Source organism: Lemur catta, chromosome 13 (assembly GCF_020740605.2).
Source record: "Lemur catta isolate mLemCat1 chromosome 13, mLemCat1.pri, whole genome shotgun sequence".
In the NCBI taxonomy this organism is placed as follows: Eukaryota; Metazoa; Chordata; class Mammalia; order Primates; family Lemuridae; genus Lemur; species Lemur catta.
Genome location: NC_059140.1, coordinates 58,978,623 through 58,994,395, shown reverse-complemented (window position 1 = coordinate 58,994,395; position 15,773 = coordinate 58,978,623). Strand labels below are relative to the sequence as shown.

The 15,773-nt window shown below is 37.9% G+C and overlaps 1 protein-coding gene and 1 pseudogene across 1 annotated transcript in view; one reads left to right on the top strand and one right to left on the bottom strand.

The window, feature by feature from the left end:
• Positions 1–15,773, top strand: part of VWA8 (von Willebrand factor A domain containing 8) — a 314,655-nt gene that overhangs the window by 237,268 nt on the left and 61,614 nt on the right. The gene's annotated exons all lie outside the window — the stretch shown is intronic.
• Positions 2,613–2,731, bottom strand: LOC123649588 (annotated as a pseudogene).

Below are 15,773 nucleotides of genomic sequence, written 5' to 3'. Positions count from 1 at the left end.
GAAAAATCAGAGGGAAAATGATTTACAATCTAGAATTTTATATCCAGCCAAGCTATTAATCAAGTACACAAATGGACTAAAACCAATACCAAATGTGCAAATCTTAGAAACTTACATTCTTTCTCAGGAAGCTACTGCTTAATGTGGTCTCGCCAAGAGGAGGGAGGAAACCAAGAAAGCAGAAGACATGGTGGAGAGAGTGCCTTTAGCCAGGGAAGAGGCAAAGGTAATTCCCAGTATGATGGTGAAAGAGTGTTCTAGGATGGCAGATGTGCAGCAGGCCTCAAAGCAACCACTCCTAAGACAAGGGGAAACACAGAGGGTTCTAGAAAGAATGGATATCATAAAAAAAAGAACTAGTAATATGATAGACTGATAATATGAAAGGAGTTCACAGGTCCAGTGGAGAATTTGTAGAACGATTGGTAATATATACATAAAGTAGAGCTAAGAATTAGTGAAGAGTATTTTAGTTCATTTAGTACATAGATTATTGAGGAAAATGAAAAATTATACATAGTGATAGTATATACTAGCATATTAACTACATAATACATATTATTATAATAGAAATATATATAGTAATATATGAGTATAGTAACATATATTACTCATATAGTAACATGTATTACTGCATATAGTAAAATATATCACCATACATATACAGATGCTACTCAATTTATGATGCGGTTAGGTCTTGATAAACCCATCTTAAGCTGAAATATCATGAAGTTGAAAATGCATTTAATATGCCTAATCTACTAAACATCATAGCTTAGCCTAGCCTACCTTAAATGTGCTCAGAACATTTACATTAGCCTACAGTTGGGCAAGATCATCTAATACAAAGCCTATTTTATAATAAAATGTTGAATATCTCATGTAATTTATTAAATATTATACATTATATCAAAATTATGATGGTTTCACACCATTATAAAGTAGAAAAATCATTAAATTGAACCATCTTAAGTCAGGGACCATCTGTATGGTAATAATAATAAGGTAAATAATATTGATTTGTTTGTGGTAGCACTTTATTAGGAGGATGAGGAACGAGAGAGTGAGTAATGAATGTTTGAGGTGAGGGAGATGAAATAATCTTTTATAGTAGGAAGTCAATATATAATGTCTGAAATTGAAAAATTAAGAGAATACAAGAGTACTATTTAGAAATATGGAGATAAATAGCAGAAGACATAGTAAGCAGAGTTGAAGTAGTTACTGTTATTTAGAGTGAGAATTGCCGGGGTTGGGGAGAAGCAGTGGGTCATGAGATTACTGCTTTTGTTATACTTCTTGTTGTACTATTTGACTTATTAAACCGTGTACATTTATTACTTCTATAAAAATTAAAAATTTGTTTAAAAAGCAGGAATTCATCAGGTAGAAAGAGGAATAAGATTAACTCATCTTTGGATCTTCAACACTTAAAACAATACATATTTTTTGATGGAACTGAATAAGCTGGATAATTTTCCTTCCTTCAGTATGACTCAAGGGCTCTAGTTCTGAATACAATAGAGTAAGCATACTCTACCCTGAATGCAGCTATAAACCCTGGAAAGAATGCATGAGCAGCTATTTGAAGTCCCTGAAAAATAAATGACAGTATACAGATTGAAGAAGAAGGCCAGAATTTGAACTACCATTGAACCAGCTATGAGTTTCCCATTTTTCCTCCAGAATCTCCTGGCCTTGACTCAAGGCAGCCCAAAAACTGAAGTGGTACTCTCAGAAAACTAAGAATAAAAGGGAATTTTCTCAACCTGATAAAGGACATCTGCAAAAACCCTATGGCTAGCACCACATTTAATGTAAAAGACTGAATGCTTTCCCTCTAACATTGAGAATAAGGAAAGATAACCATGCCCACCATTCCTATTCAACATCAAACTGGAAGTCCTAGCCAGTTCAGTAAGAGAAGAAAAATAAATAAAAGGCATGTAGGTTGGAAAGGAAGAAATAAAATTCTCCGTGTTTGCAGACAGTATAACTGCCTACCTAGAAAATCCCACAGAATCTACCACAAAAAAAAAAAAAACCCAAAACAAACTAGGAAAAAAACCCTACTACTCTTAGAACTAATAAGTGAGTTTAACAGAGTCAAAAATCAGTTGCATTTCTATATGTCAGCAATTAATAATTTAAACCTAAAACTGAAAAATCTAATCTTGGTACAATAATATATGCCTGTAGTCCCAGGTACTCAGGAAGCTGAGGCAAGAGGATTGCTTGAGCCCAGGAGTTCAAGGCTGCAGTGAGCTATGGTCACACCACTGCACTCCAGTCTGGGTGACTCCCACCAAAATAAAAGAAAAATATATATTTATAAAAAATATTTAAAAATATATATATCACCATTTACAAATAGCTCCCCCTAAAAAATGAAATACTTAGGTATAAATCTAATAAGACTTGTGCAGGATATGTATGCTGAATACTATAAAACAATAATGAAAGAAATCAGAGACCTAAATAAATGAAGAGATATACTAAGTTCATGGATCGAAAGACTCAACATGATAAAGATGTTAATTCACTCCAAATTGACCTTTAGATTTAATGCAATTCCGATCAAAATCTCAGAAGTTTTTTTTTTTTTTTTTTAAAGCCTGCGGCACCTAGTATTCCCAGACAGTCTCCCATCCAAGCACTAGCCAGGCCCAACCCTGCTTAGATTCCAAGATCAGATGAGATCAGGCGTGTTCGGGGTGGTGTGGCTGTAGACAGAAGGATTTTTTTATAGCTATAGATAAGCTGATCCTAAAATTTATTTGGGAAGGCAAAGGAACTAAATTTGCCAAAATGATTTTTTAAAATAAGAATAAAGTTGGAGAAATATTACCCAATTTTAAGCTTTACTATAAAACTATGATCAAGACAGTGTGATGCTGGCAAAAGATAAACAAACCAATGGAACAGAATAGACTGTCCAGAAATAGACTCAAAGACATGTTGCCAATTAATTTTCAACAAAGATACCAAAGCAGTTTAAAGGAGAAAAGATAGTCAGCAAATGGTATGTGAACAATTGGACATCTACACGCAAAACAGACCAAAAACTCTGTTAAAAAATAAAAATAAATTTAAAAAGACATAAATAAAACTATACAATAGCTGCAAGCCCAGAAATAATAATAATAGACAACAGTAAGTGGCATTGGCCATGTCATTATTCATTGTTGCAATTATGTGGAGAATGTGAAGCTAATCCTTAAAAATAATTTTAAGCTAATAATTTAAAACTTCTAGGGTAAAGAAAATTAATTTGGTCGGAGAGTTTTTTTAAAAAGTCTCAGTCTTTGGTATCATTTTGGGAGTAAGAAAATGTTCCAGGTATGTAATTCACAGATGGGGAAACTAAGGCTCAGAGGGGTTAAGTAATTTGCCCAAGGTCACACAGCTAGTAAGTGGCAGAGTTATTGATTCTACAATTTATGGTCTATCTACATGCTCTACAGCCCAGGCAGCATTATCAACTTTACCATCTAGTCAGGTATCTAGGGTGTTCAGAATACCTTACCCTGCCCAAATCAGAAAATGATAGTGGAATTAAAATCTTGGCATTTGTCTCTGTATAACCCCATAAGATCGTGCGTGTTAGTTCCATGGAAGTCAGTATTTCTGAGGAGCCAAGTGATATTATGCAGCTCTTTGGCAAGCAGTAATAAGGATCCTTTAGTACGTCCTTTAATATTAGTGATAGAAAACAGAACTCTCAGTGATTTTTAGGCCATTTGTTTCATCCCTGACACTCTTTCCTTTGGTAAATAATGAAAATAACTTACAGTCCTGCTAAATTGCCTTGCTGTTCAAATAAGCAAGCCGGCAAGATCTGACTTTGGTTTCCAAAAGAGTGAGCCTGCTGGCAGGAAAGGGGTAACAACAAGCACAGTTGCAGCAGGGGCAAGTCAATGAGAAGAGTGAGCTGATTAGGTATCCCAGCATCACCCCTAAACAGCTATAAGGTTGGATAGTGATGATCTCATCCATCTTTCCTTCCCAGGCCTAATGGGGACTTTTGGAGTCCTTAATCCCCACACAGGGATCCCACTTCTCCTCAAGAATGTAGTTGAATCACTGTGGAGTGTTTAGAAGATACCTCATGCCTCTCAGATTTAAGCAGGGTGAGCATCAGTTCCAGTAGCCACTGAAAACATAGTAGTGTGATTGTGGGAAGGCTGGATCCCAAACTTTTTCCTTACAAATATCATGTCTTAAAAGTGTTTATGATAAAGCAAAATATGAAAAAAGCAGAGGTCAAGGTGGCACAGAGAAAAGTAGAGAAACTTCATCATTCCTTTTTGATGGATAGGCTCAATCTGTTTCCCTTCATATGCTTGCTTCACCAAGACTGGTCATCAGCGTTCAGAACTGCACGGGTTCCATATGTCATCCCATATCTCCTTGAGACATCTAAAAGTTTCTGATGTATTGTCTTAGGAAAGTATTTCCAGAACTCACCCATTTGAATGTTTCTGAATCCTAACAAAAAGCTTTGTTGTTCTTGTTATTGTCTACTTAAGTATTCCTATATTTATGTTGAGGTCAGAATTCTGTAACAGTTGAGTAGAGATAGCAGTAAGATATTCTATTTGAATAGACCTAGGGGTACAGGCCCTGGGAGTAGGTAAGCAAGAAAGACTAACACCCTGGGACTAACTCTAGTTGTGAACACTGTTTTAACTAGTGCCATTCTAATATCAGTTTTGCAAGAAGCTTCCTAATAGTAATAGCTAATACTTACATATACTTATCTCTTACCAGCACTGTTTTCAGTATTTAGTCATAACGCATAATGACCCTGTGCCGTAGGTACTGTTATTACTTCAATTTACAGATGAGGAACTGAGGCACAGAGCTGCTAACACACTAGTGCTCCGAGAGGTTAAGTAACTTTCTTTGTAGTGAAGCGATCTGCTTCTAAATGTGTGCTAGCTTACTCACCCATAGCCACCTTACGTGCTTCTGCCCAGAGAGATGGAAAGAGAACCTGCATTTCTATGCCCCACTGATACAAGATCATGATGGCTGACGTTGTTACTGGTTTGCTTTCCAGAAATTGTTTCAACCCTTGCTTCTGTCCACTGATTTCTACCCTCAGTTTAAAGAATATGGATTTAAAAAATAATACTAAGGTTTTCTCTCTTGTTCATACATTCACATAATTTTAATTAAAGTTTCATACAAATGATTAGAGAGACATAAGATCTGACAGAGATTAAATTGATTTTCTAGAACTGGTCTCATTTGAGCCTCTGCAGCATTTGCTGGTACGAAGATAGAGGAATGAGAATGGGCCTTCCCCCATATCATTACTGCTCACTTTCCGAGCAAAGCATAGCCCATGTATTTCCTCCACGATCTGTAGCCCAATAACTGAGCCACCAGTGCTCTCTGCTTACATGAAAAGACAGCTAAAAGCATTGTTTCCCAGGGAGGAAAGTGCACTATTCTAGAGTGGAAGTGTGAAGCCCTCATGCCCCAGGGGAGAGCAGAAGCCAGGCTTGACACAAAAGTCAGGGAACTAGACTAGCCGGTCTGTCCCAGAGGAAGCTAGCGTCTTACTCACTTAGAAGTTGCTTTCTTTTCCAAACTGTTCTGTTTCATGATTTCTCTTCCACTAGTCAAGTATCCATCTTATTTCAGCCATATTTGTGTGCAATAGCCCATGAAACAACTGTGACTCTTATATGTGACATTTTAAAAAATGAATTGTTTTATCAGTAATTGTTGGCATATGAATAAAGCGAAAACTTAAGTACAATCTCAGCAAGAAATCTGTACTAATTAATAGCCTTCCAGCAGCCCCAAGCAACCATTGACACCTGTAGATGCAAATATAATAGTTACATATTTTCCATCATAAATACTTTTTTTGGTGGTCAAAAAGTTTTTCTATGATCTCAACATATCTACAATCTAATGGCTATATCATTGGAATCTCAATTCCTTAAACATTCTAATAGTGCTCCCCTCCAATACTTCTAGTTTATTTTCGTGTAACAACAGTGTTTACACTCTAGGCCTGGCTTTAGGAAGATCAGTGAGCGAACCATAATTTCCTAGGAAGATGATAGTGATCCAAACTGTAGAACTTTGTGGCATTGGCAGAGTGTCATCTACTGAAGTTATGGACAAATAATAGCTATTTGAGTCCGTTGAGATTTATTTAGGCAGCTAGTTCTAGTACAGCACTTACTCTTTACCCACCAATGTAGGCTCTCTGGGGGATACTGAAATATGAAACATGATTTTTACCCTCAGTGAGCTTATTCTATATATTTAGGAGATGAGGCTGATAGTCACGCAACAATGGCAAGTAGTAAAAAAAAAACACTGTCTAGTTCAATGATAAATTGGAAATCTGGGCCCTGTGCTAAAGGTTCAGAAGAGAGGTGTCTATGTAGATGAAACTCATAAGGAAAGGAGATGGAGCTTGATTTGGGCTTTTAAAATGATTTTTTTTAATAGTTCAAAAAGAGAGGGAAGGGCATTCCAGGCATTCCGAAACACATGACCGCAGGCGTAGATATAAGAATGAGCACGGTGTGCCTCCTTCCTGAGACGAAGAATTGTGCCATAGGCTTGGATCACCACAAATCCGGGGAAGACCTGAGTGCAGACAGCAGAGGAGCAGTTAGCAAATATCATAGCCAATTTGATGCAAGCACAAAGCCCAGAGGGCAAATCCAGATTCAATGCTGATCCCAAGGAGCTAGTGCCAGGTACACAGGAGCAGAGGTGGGAGGAAGGGCTGGGTCTAGAGCCACTGGAAACACACAGCCTGGGAAGTTTGAGAAGACAGGGTATGATTTACTTTCTGCACACAAATGTCTTACTGAGACAAGACATTCTTTTTTTTTTTTTTTTTGAGATATAGTTTTACTCTGTTGCTCAGGCTAGAGTGCAGTGGCATAATCATATTAAGAACTCACTGCAACCTCAAAATCCTGGACTCAAGCCTCAGCCTCCTGAGTAGCTAGGACTATAGGCATGTGCCACCACACCCAGCTAATTTTTTCTGTTTTTAGTAGAGACAGGGTCTCGCTGTTGCTCAGGCTGGTCTCAAACTCCTGAGCTCAAGCGATCCTCCCACCTTGGCCTCCCAGAGTGCTAGGATTACAGGCCTGAGCCACTGCCCCAGCCAGGACATTCTTAAAAGCAGTTGAAAGGAAGCTTGCCTTGCCGGCAACCCTTGGTCTGTCTTAAGTGTATCCTTTAGCATGAGCCTAAGTAAAGCAAATGGTCTCTTTTAAGGAGTAGTACAAGTACAGCAAGGAGTGGCCTGAACCGTGTGAAGGCCCAATGAGGTTTTTAGATTTCCTATGACTGGGGAGCTGCTAAAGCCCATTGAATAGGAAAAGTATAATGCTGAAGGCTGTATTTAGGAAGATGGACAGGGAAGTGATGAATAGTCTGGGAAAGGACCCTGAGTGAAGCAGGGCAGCTGTGAGGCTGAGGTAATGACCTGGTGTGAGTCGATGGAGACTGGCTGAGTATGGAATGTGGAGGCTGACATTTTGGATGTTTCTGTTTGGATTTCTGGAAAAATGGCAGATCATTGAAAGAATCAAAAAAGTGGGAGAGGAGATAGGGTTCAGGCATATGTTGAGTTTGAGGTAATGGTGAGATATTCCAGTGTCCGTGTTCAGTAGCTAACTGAAATAAGAGGTAGAGCTTCAAGCTAGCAGGAGAGTTATAATGATCCTTAGCATAGAGGTTTTAGATGAAATCATAAAAATTGTTAGATGCCAAGGAGAATAGAGAGATTAAGCAAAATGCTCAGGACAAATAAGCTATGATTTTAGAAACATATGTGGTCAGATGTTTCTGAAAGTATGTTCTCAGAACCCTTTTTTTGTAAGGAATCCATGTTCAAACTATTAGGAAACACTGTGTATCTCAGTAGCCTCTTAGAGATGAAATTACATTTAGTAAATATCTGGCTTGGAGAAGTCCCCCTGGAAAGAAACCTCTTTAACTTTGTTTAACCCAATAGTTCTCAAAATTTATTTTGACTTTTTTTTTAATACTTAGCAAGCTGCCAGTTTATATTCTTGGTTTTCTTTGTTCCAGTTCACCATGGATTTGGTGTAGTAGATCTCTTAGGACAAGACCTTTAACACTAATTCTAATCCTGGCTCATGGTATAGCCAGGTTGCATGTCATTTATGCCTTCAGAGAATAAATCTGGAATGCTAGGGTTAAGTTGCCAGTTAAAAGAATAATTTTCCCCTATGCTTTGAAGAGAGAACCTATTATTTCATGTGATTCCAGATGTATTAGGGAACCAAAAGGTATGTAAAGCAATGTTTATTGGAAGCATTGAAAGGGATGAAAATTCAGCTCACACAAACTTAAGCCACAAAAGGGAATTTATTGCCCCACCGAACCAAGAAGTCCCAGGGCCTTAGGCACAGCTCGAACCAAGGGATCAACACAAGTCACGGGACCCAGCCTTCCTCTTCTTGGCTCTGCTTTTCTCTTTAGTGGCTTCATTTTCATATAACCTTTCTCAATCAGGTGGCAAAGATGGCCCTGATAACTCTGGGCAATACTTATGGTTCTCACAGCTAGCAATCCCAGTGAAAGGATCATGTCTCTCCACATAATTTCAGTGGGAGTCCTCAGGAGTGCTCCAGTAGGCCAGTGAGGTCACATGCCCATCCTGAACCCATCACTGTGGCCAAAGGGATGGGGTACTCTAATTGGTCAGATGTAGGCCATGTCTCCACTCCCAGAGTTTGGGACAAGAAGGGATTGTATCAGCCCCACCTGAAACGTGACATCAGGAAATAGAGGTGGACAGGGGAACACCCCAGTAGAAATACTGAATAAGCAAAAAACAAAAACAAAAAAAACCGTGTGATTTTGTGGTGGTTTTGACAGCTACAGCAAGCCCCTTCGACGTGACAGCTGATGACCTTTCTTCTTGGGCTAGTACTTCTTGGAGTCTAGGACTGCTGTCAGATTTATATTGTCTTGCACTTAGCACAACATTCATAAAACATGATCCTTACCAAATATATGGAAAGTAGGCCAGTGGTGATCTAGCATTCACTAATTTTATCTTCCATTTAATTCCTGGAGTGAATATCTCAGAAATATATACTTAGTTTTTTAATTACGTAAAGAGCAGAAATAACTACAGTTGAGTCTTCTTACAAGACTTCCCAGTTGTAGGGTACTGAATAAAATTTGTCAGGTTTTCCTTGACAATGCTTTGGTGGCATTACAGTGATGTTTTCCCCCTAAAGAAAAAGAGCTTAGTAGTTTTGGATAATTTTTTTTTTCTTTTTCCTTTTAGATGTTTGTTTTAATAGGTGAACACAAGGCTATTAAGGGCCTTGTATTTCACATTGCTGGTGTGGGTTGAATAATCCTTTCCATAAAGAACAACATCTGCAGAGCCTTAGTAGGAAAATCTGAAACTTAAATAGGTTTTGTGCTAGCCAAAGGGGAAAGTGCTGCATTGATCGTGAGTCATCATTACCTCAACCACTCTGCCTTCATATTTACATGTAAGTCACTGCCCAGAAAGAGAAAAATCTGACATAATGTCAGAAACAAATTCATATGTTCTAGTCTAGTTTGGATTAACCCACAGAGCTCTCAACAATATATAAGGACTATTTCACAATGATAGATAGTAGCTATTATTATAACTTTGGCTCTCTTAATTCTAAAATAAAATACTTTTTCCTCCTTTATAGAACATAATTATTCAGAAATTTAAAAATCACACGTACATCTCTCTTATGCCTCTGGTTTGATGGTAGGGATCAGCCTGTGACTGCTCTCAAAACACGACAGGAACAGACTTCAAGACTCTGAATATAGATAGCTCTCCTTCTCCCCCAAGCCCAGCCCAAGAAATATCTAGCTAGATACATGGATAGATAGATAGATAAGATAGATAGAATATATGGATATATTTTTATATTAATTTATATATGTGACTTTTCTAAAGTTGCAGTAGAATTTTCATTACAAAATGGGTCTTGATTCTTCAACTTCATAATAGAAAGAAAAGCATTCCATCATCAAAAGCCTTAAACACAAACTCTATTTATAATTTCTCTTGTTATTTAACCTGTTTTCTTCCACAAAATCTAATTACATTCTTAAAAATCTTTTTGTCTCTCTCTTTCTCTTTTCTTCATGAAAAACTTGAAAGTAAGTTGTAGACATAATGCTCCATTACCTCTAAACACTAGTGAGTCTTTTCTCAAAACAAGAGCATTCTCCTCACATAACCACAGTACAGACCTCAAAATCAGGAAGTTAACACTGATACAGCATTAGTGTCTAATCCACAGACCTTATTCAAATTTCAGATGTCTCAATCACATCCTTTATAGCAAAAAGAAGCAATTAAGGAGCATGTGCTACATTTACTTAACGTCTCTTTGGTGTCTTTCAATCTGAACAGTTTCTCATCTTTCCTTGATTTTCATGACCTTGACATTTTTTAAGCATTTTAGGCCAGTTATCGTGTAGAACATCCCTCAGTTTGGGTACATCTGGTGTTCTCATTTCAGATCCAGTTTGTGTATCTTTGGCAGGAATGTCACAGAAATGCTGTGTTCTTCTCAATGTGTCCTATTAGGTGACACGTGATATCGATTTGTCCTATTACTGATGATATTAACTTTGAACATTTGGTTAAGGTGTTGTCTCCGCTGTATTTCTCCACTGCAGAGTTACTATATTGTTTCATCAAACTTTCATTTATTATTTTTATCATCCATTGATGATTTTTGCTTGAATCAGTTATGACTGCTGTGGTTGCAAAATGGTGATTTTTATGATTCCACCATTTCTACATTTTTTAGTTGGCATTCCAAAATAAGGAAGTTGCCCTCCCTTCTTTCTTTCTTTGTTGTTATTAGTATGGCCTCATAAATTCAACCTTATTTAATAGCTTATAGTACATCGTTGCCCTTATTTGTTTTGATGCTCAAATTTTTCCAGATTTGCCTGGCAAGAGTTCCCTCAAGCCAGTTCCCTTGTTCTTTTGACATGCCCCCATCATTTTTAAGTACTTCCTTATTTTATGGCACAAAAAGTAAATTAAATTACTTTTATCACTGCTTTTCTCTACTAGTATATATACTGTTTCTTTGGGCAGTTTAGCACTGCCTGTTGACTTAGGTCAGCCTGTTAATACAACAGAAGCATTCTAACCTACTTCCGTTTAACCAACTCACTAAAGTAAGCCACACACTTGGATGGATGTCCAGAGCCCCCTGAACATTTGGAGTTCGTCTGCTTCCCTCTAGTATGTCCCCACACTTCTGCTTCCACCACTTGAGTTATGTGCTTACCAAGCATATGTTTGATAGGAGACAGTTGAGAGGAGCCTCCAGGTTTAACTATCCCATGATAGGACTCTTACCTTCTATACACACTAGCGGCACTCAGAGAGTCCTAGAATGCTCTGTCATTCACAGGCATGTCTATTGGAGGAAAACCTACAGAGATCTAAGATAATATAGCCACCACATGTGTTGAATTTTTTTCATTAACAGGTAGATGTATTATGAACAAGGCCTAAGAAAAGCATCCATTGTAATGTATCATTCTCATTAAAGATTTGGTCAGAGATAGACAATTTTTCCTCTAGGCAATGGCCAGGGCCTAAAATAGTATAATTATAGTGACTTTTTATTATTTGGCACTTATCTGTCGTATTATACTTAACCATTAACTTTAAATAACTCCAAAGTTTTCCTGTTCATTTAGCTGAAATTATTATTTCTACTGACCACAGGAGGGTGTCGGTGAGCTTAGAACAAGAATAGGAGTATTTCAGATAAATAAGTATTAGAGAACTTCAACAGCTAATGATGGATTCTTGTCATTTCACTATATTTGGAAGTTATAATTTAAAAACATGGTCACTAGGCCAGCCATAAATCTTGAGTCAGTGTTCTTTTCATTGGAAGATTTTGTGACCGTCAAAATAAAGGCTTTTATGAAAAAAAAAACTCGGACTAAAAGTGAAGTAGAATGACACAGAAAAATTTCCTCAGGCTAAAACTTAGGAGATCCAGATCCTCCTCCTGGTTCCACCACTAATGTGTGGCTCTCTAGGCCTTAATTTCATTTTGTATAAAATGAGGTAAACTGTAAGCCGATCCCTCAGGCCCTTCCACAGAAGGCAACGATGAAGACAGGCTCTAAAATTAAAAGATATACGATGACGAATTCCTCATCCTGATGATTCATTTTTTTATTAACTGCTTAGGATATGCTATTGATATCTGCTTCTGATACATTCTCTCACATAATCACTACAAGCACCATTTCATGTGTATGTGTCATTGTTCCCATTCTGAGGTTGGGGGTAAGCAGTTTGCCCAGGCTCACTCTGCTAACAAAGAACAAAGCTGAGATTTCAGCTTAGGTCTGTCTAACTCAGAAGCCCATGTTTTTATTCTTCTTTACTACATGGCTTCCCTAGGGCCAAAAGACTGGTTTTAATGGAGGTTGTACCCTTAGAGAAGAAAACAGGCAAGTCTCTGCCCAATAGAGTTTAGACCAAATGCTGCTAACAGGTGTCAGGTAGGTAATGTGGATGGGGACACAGGCCAGGAAGGTCTCAGGTGAACAGGAAGTCATGCCCCGCCTAGGAGGGCAGCCACTATCTAGTTGCTGCCATGTGAGAATGCAGGTCCAATTTGACCTTGTCCTTACATTTTTCAAGAGAATGCCAAAATCCAGATTTTCAAATGAAATCTCCTTAATTTGAAATTTTGGCAGCAAACTCAGAATTTTTCAGGTTGAGGGGAAAGGCAAAACATTCCAGGACCCACAGATCTTTCTTTCCTTTCACCAAGGTTGGAAGCAGGGATAAGAAATGAAGCCACATTCTCTTCCAAGCTTTGCCTATATTGCTAAATTTGCTTACTTGCTCTACAAAACTCTCTTAGGTTCTCCTGAAGACAGGTTCTCCTCAAGCATCTACAATAAGAACTGGCAAATTGCACTACCTGTTTTTGTAGGATCCATAAGCTAAGAATTTTTTTCTTACATTTTTAACAATTGGAAAATAATATCTCATGACATGTGAAAACTGTATGAAATTCAAATTTCAGTGTTCATAACTAAAGTTTTGTTGGAACACAGCCACACTCTTCCATTTAGGTATTGTCTGTGTCTGCTTTTGCACTACAAGGGCACAGTTTAGTAGTTGCAACAAAAACTATATGATCTCCAAGCCTAAAGTATTTACTATCTCTGGCTCTTTATAGAAAAAGTTTGCTAACCCCTGGTTTAGAATACAAAAGCCAAAAAGATGGCCCTCTGCTTTGTACTCCATTACATACCTACTCTGAGATAATTAAAAATGGAATCTGCTTAAATCAGAGGGAAAGAAAGGGGGAAAATAAAGGGAAAAAAATAAATTAAAAGTTTTACACTATTTTATTCTTCGTGATACTATTGTAAATGAAATTGTTTTCTTAATTTCATTTTTAGATTATTCATTGTTAGTATATAGAAATACAGTTGATTTTTATTATTCATCTTGTATCCTGCAACCTCAATGAATTGTTCTAATAGTTTTTAGTGTATTCCTTCGGATTTTCTATTTGTAAAAGCAAATAGAGATAGTTTTACTTCTTTTTTCCCAATAGTTTTACTTCATTTTCTTGCCTAATTGCCCTGGCTAGACTCTCTAGTACAATATTGAATGGGTGTGGCATGAACATCGTTGTCTTGTTTTTCATCTACAGGGGGAAAGCATTCAGTCTTTCACCATTAGGTTTGATGTTAGCTGTGAGTTTTTTCATAGATGCCTTTTATCAGGTTGATGAAATTCCTTTCTGTTCTAGTTTCTTGAGCATTTGTATTATGAAAGGGTGTTGAACATGTTTTTTTCCCCCTTTATTCTATTACTGAGGTATATTACATGAATTGATTGTTACATGTTAAACTAACCTTGCATTCCTATGATAAAATAAAGCCCACTTACTTGGTCATAGTGTATAATCCTTTTTTTTTTTTTTTTGCTGGGCTCAGTTTGCTATTGTGTTATTAAGGATTTTTGCATCTATATTCAAAAAGAAATATTGGGATTGTAGTGTTCTTTTCTTGTGATGGCATTTTCTGGTTTTGGTATCAGGGTAATACTGGCCTCATAGAATTAGCTGAGAAATGTTCCTTTCTCTTCTATTGTTTAAAAGAGTGGTGAAGAACTGTTATTAATTCTTTAAGTGTTTGGTAGAATTCAGTGGTGAAGACATGTGATCCTGGGCTTTCCTTTGTGGGTACTTTTTAAGTTCTGATTCAATCTATTTTCTAGTCATAAGCAGCCTGAGGTTTTGAGGATGTCAGATGACAGTAGGCCAGAACCTAGACATGCCTTACCAGTTGCTTACACTTTCCTTCCTCAGGATTGCAAACCAAGAGAACTTTAAATTCAAGATTAGCCAAATCAGGCACAAAGTACCAATATATTTATATTCACTTATTAGTAAATAAACCAGTTCTCACTAGCCCTCACTGCAGGAGTAGTAAATAAGAAAGAAAGAACAATTTGGGCCTAGAGGCCAAATCAGGGCTTCTTGCTTCCCTCTCGCAGACTCTAGGCCATATTTGCAGACGCCCCAACCTCGCCACCCCTTTCAGGTGCAAGTGCAGGGCAAGCAGAAGGAGAAAGGCTGGCTGTGTCCCCCTAGAGGAGGTAAGTTTTACACCAGTCAGCTCACTTCACCAAAGTAGGAAGTACCAGGGGGCCTGTTACACACTTAATGCAAAATGACTCTGCTCACTTGTAAAGTATAGCCCGATGAACATCCTGGTTTTTGCCCAGTCAGATTGGCAGTTCCTCCCTGCCAGATGCTAGGAAGGGAGACATGGCAGTCAGAAGCTGGGGGAAGAAGCCAAACTTCCTCATCTAGTTTGTTCTTCCAGTCCTAAACTAATGGCTCATTAAAAAAAAAAAAAAAAAGATTTATGCCTGGTTATTATTGCGAAAGTCATGGAGTGGAAGCAGTATGACGTAACTCATAAAAAAAAACAACTCTGAAATTGGACAGACCAGCCTTTGAATCCTGACTCCACTCTGCACTAGCTTAGTGACATGAGCAACGTTACTTCTGCAAGCCTCAGTTTCTTCAGATAAAATAGGAGTGATAAGACTTGAAAGAGTAGCTGTAAAACTAAATGAGATAATTCTTGCATAGAACCTTTCAGTATATGACAACTATTAGTGCTCGGTAAATATTCGATATTGTCACTAACTTGAGGAACTTCAGAGATCACAAGGCAGCCATGTTGAGTAAATTGAGCCCCAGAAAGACCTAGTGACTTACCTGGGAGGATACAGTTACTTCCTGGCAGAATTAGAATAAATTAGAATTTGAAAAGACACGTTTTTAGGGTTCTTCCTTTCCTTCAGAAAGGGGAACTGGGGAAGAGGGAATTTGGTAGTTCATTCTTTCTTACTGTGCTCAGAGTGTGAGCCTCACGATTCCTCTGCCCAGCCCAGTCCCTTCCGGGAACCTGAATGCTCGCACTCCTCCTCCAAAAGTACTGGGCTCATTCTGGCCTGGGGTAGCTCCAGAAAATACCATTGTTCTTTCTAAATGTTCCACCTTTTTTCTTCCATGTGGAATAAACCATTCAGGAGCTCCTCCGTGCCCTCCACTGTCCCAGGAGTTCTGAGGAAGCAACAAGCCCCTTTCTCAGGATTTGACTGAGTGAAACGTTCCTTTGACTTCCAGTATCCTTTGTGATTACTGGAAAGAGCTGACCCCACT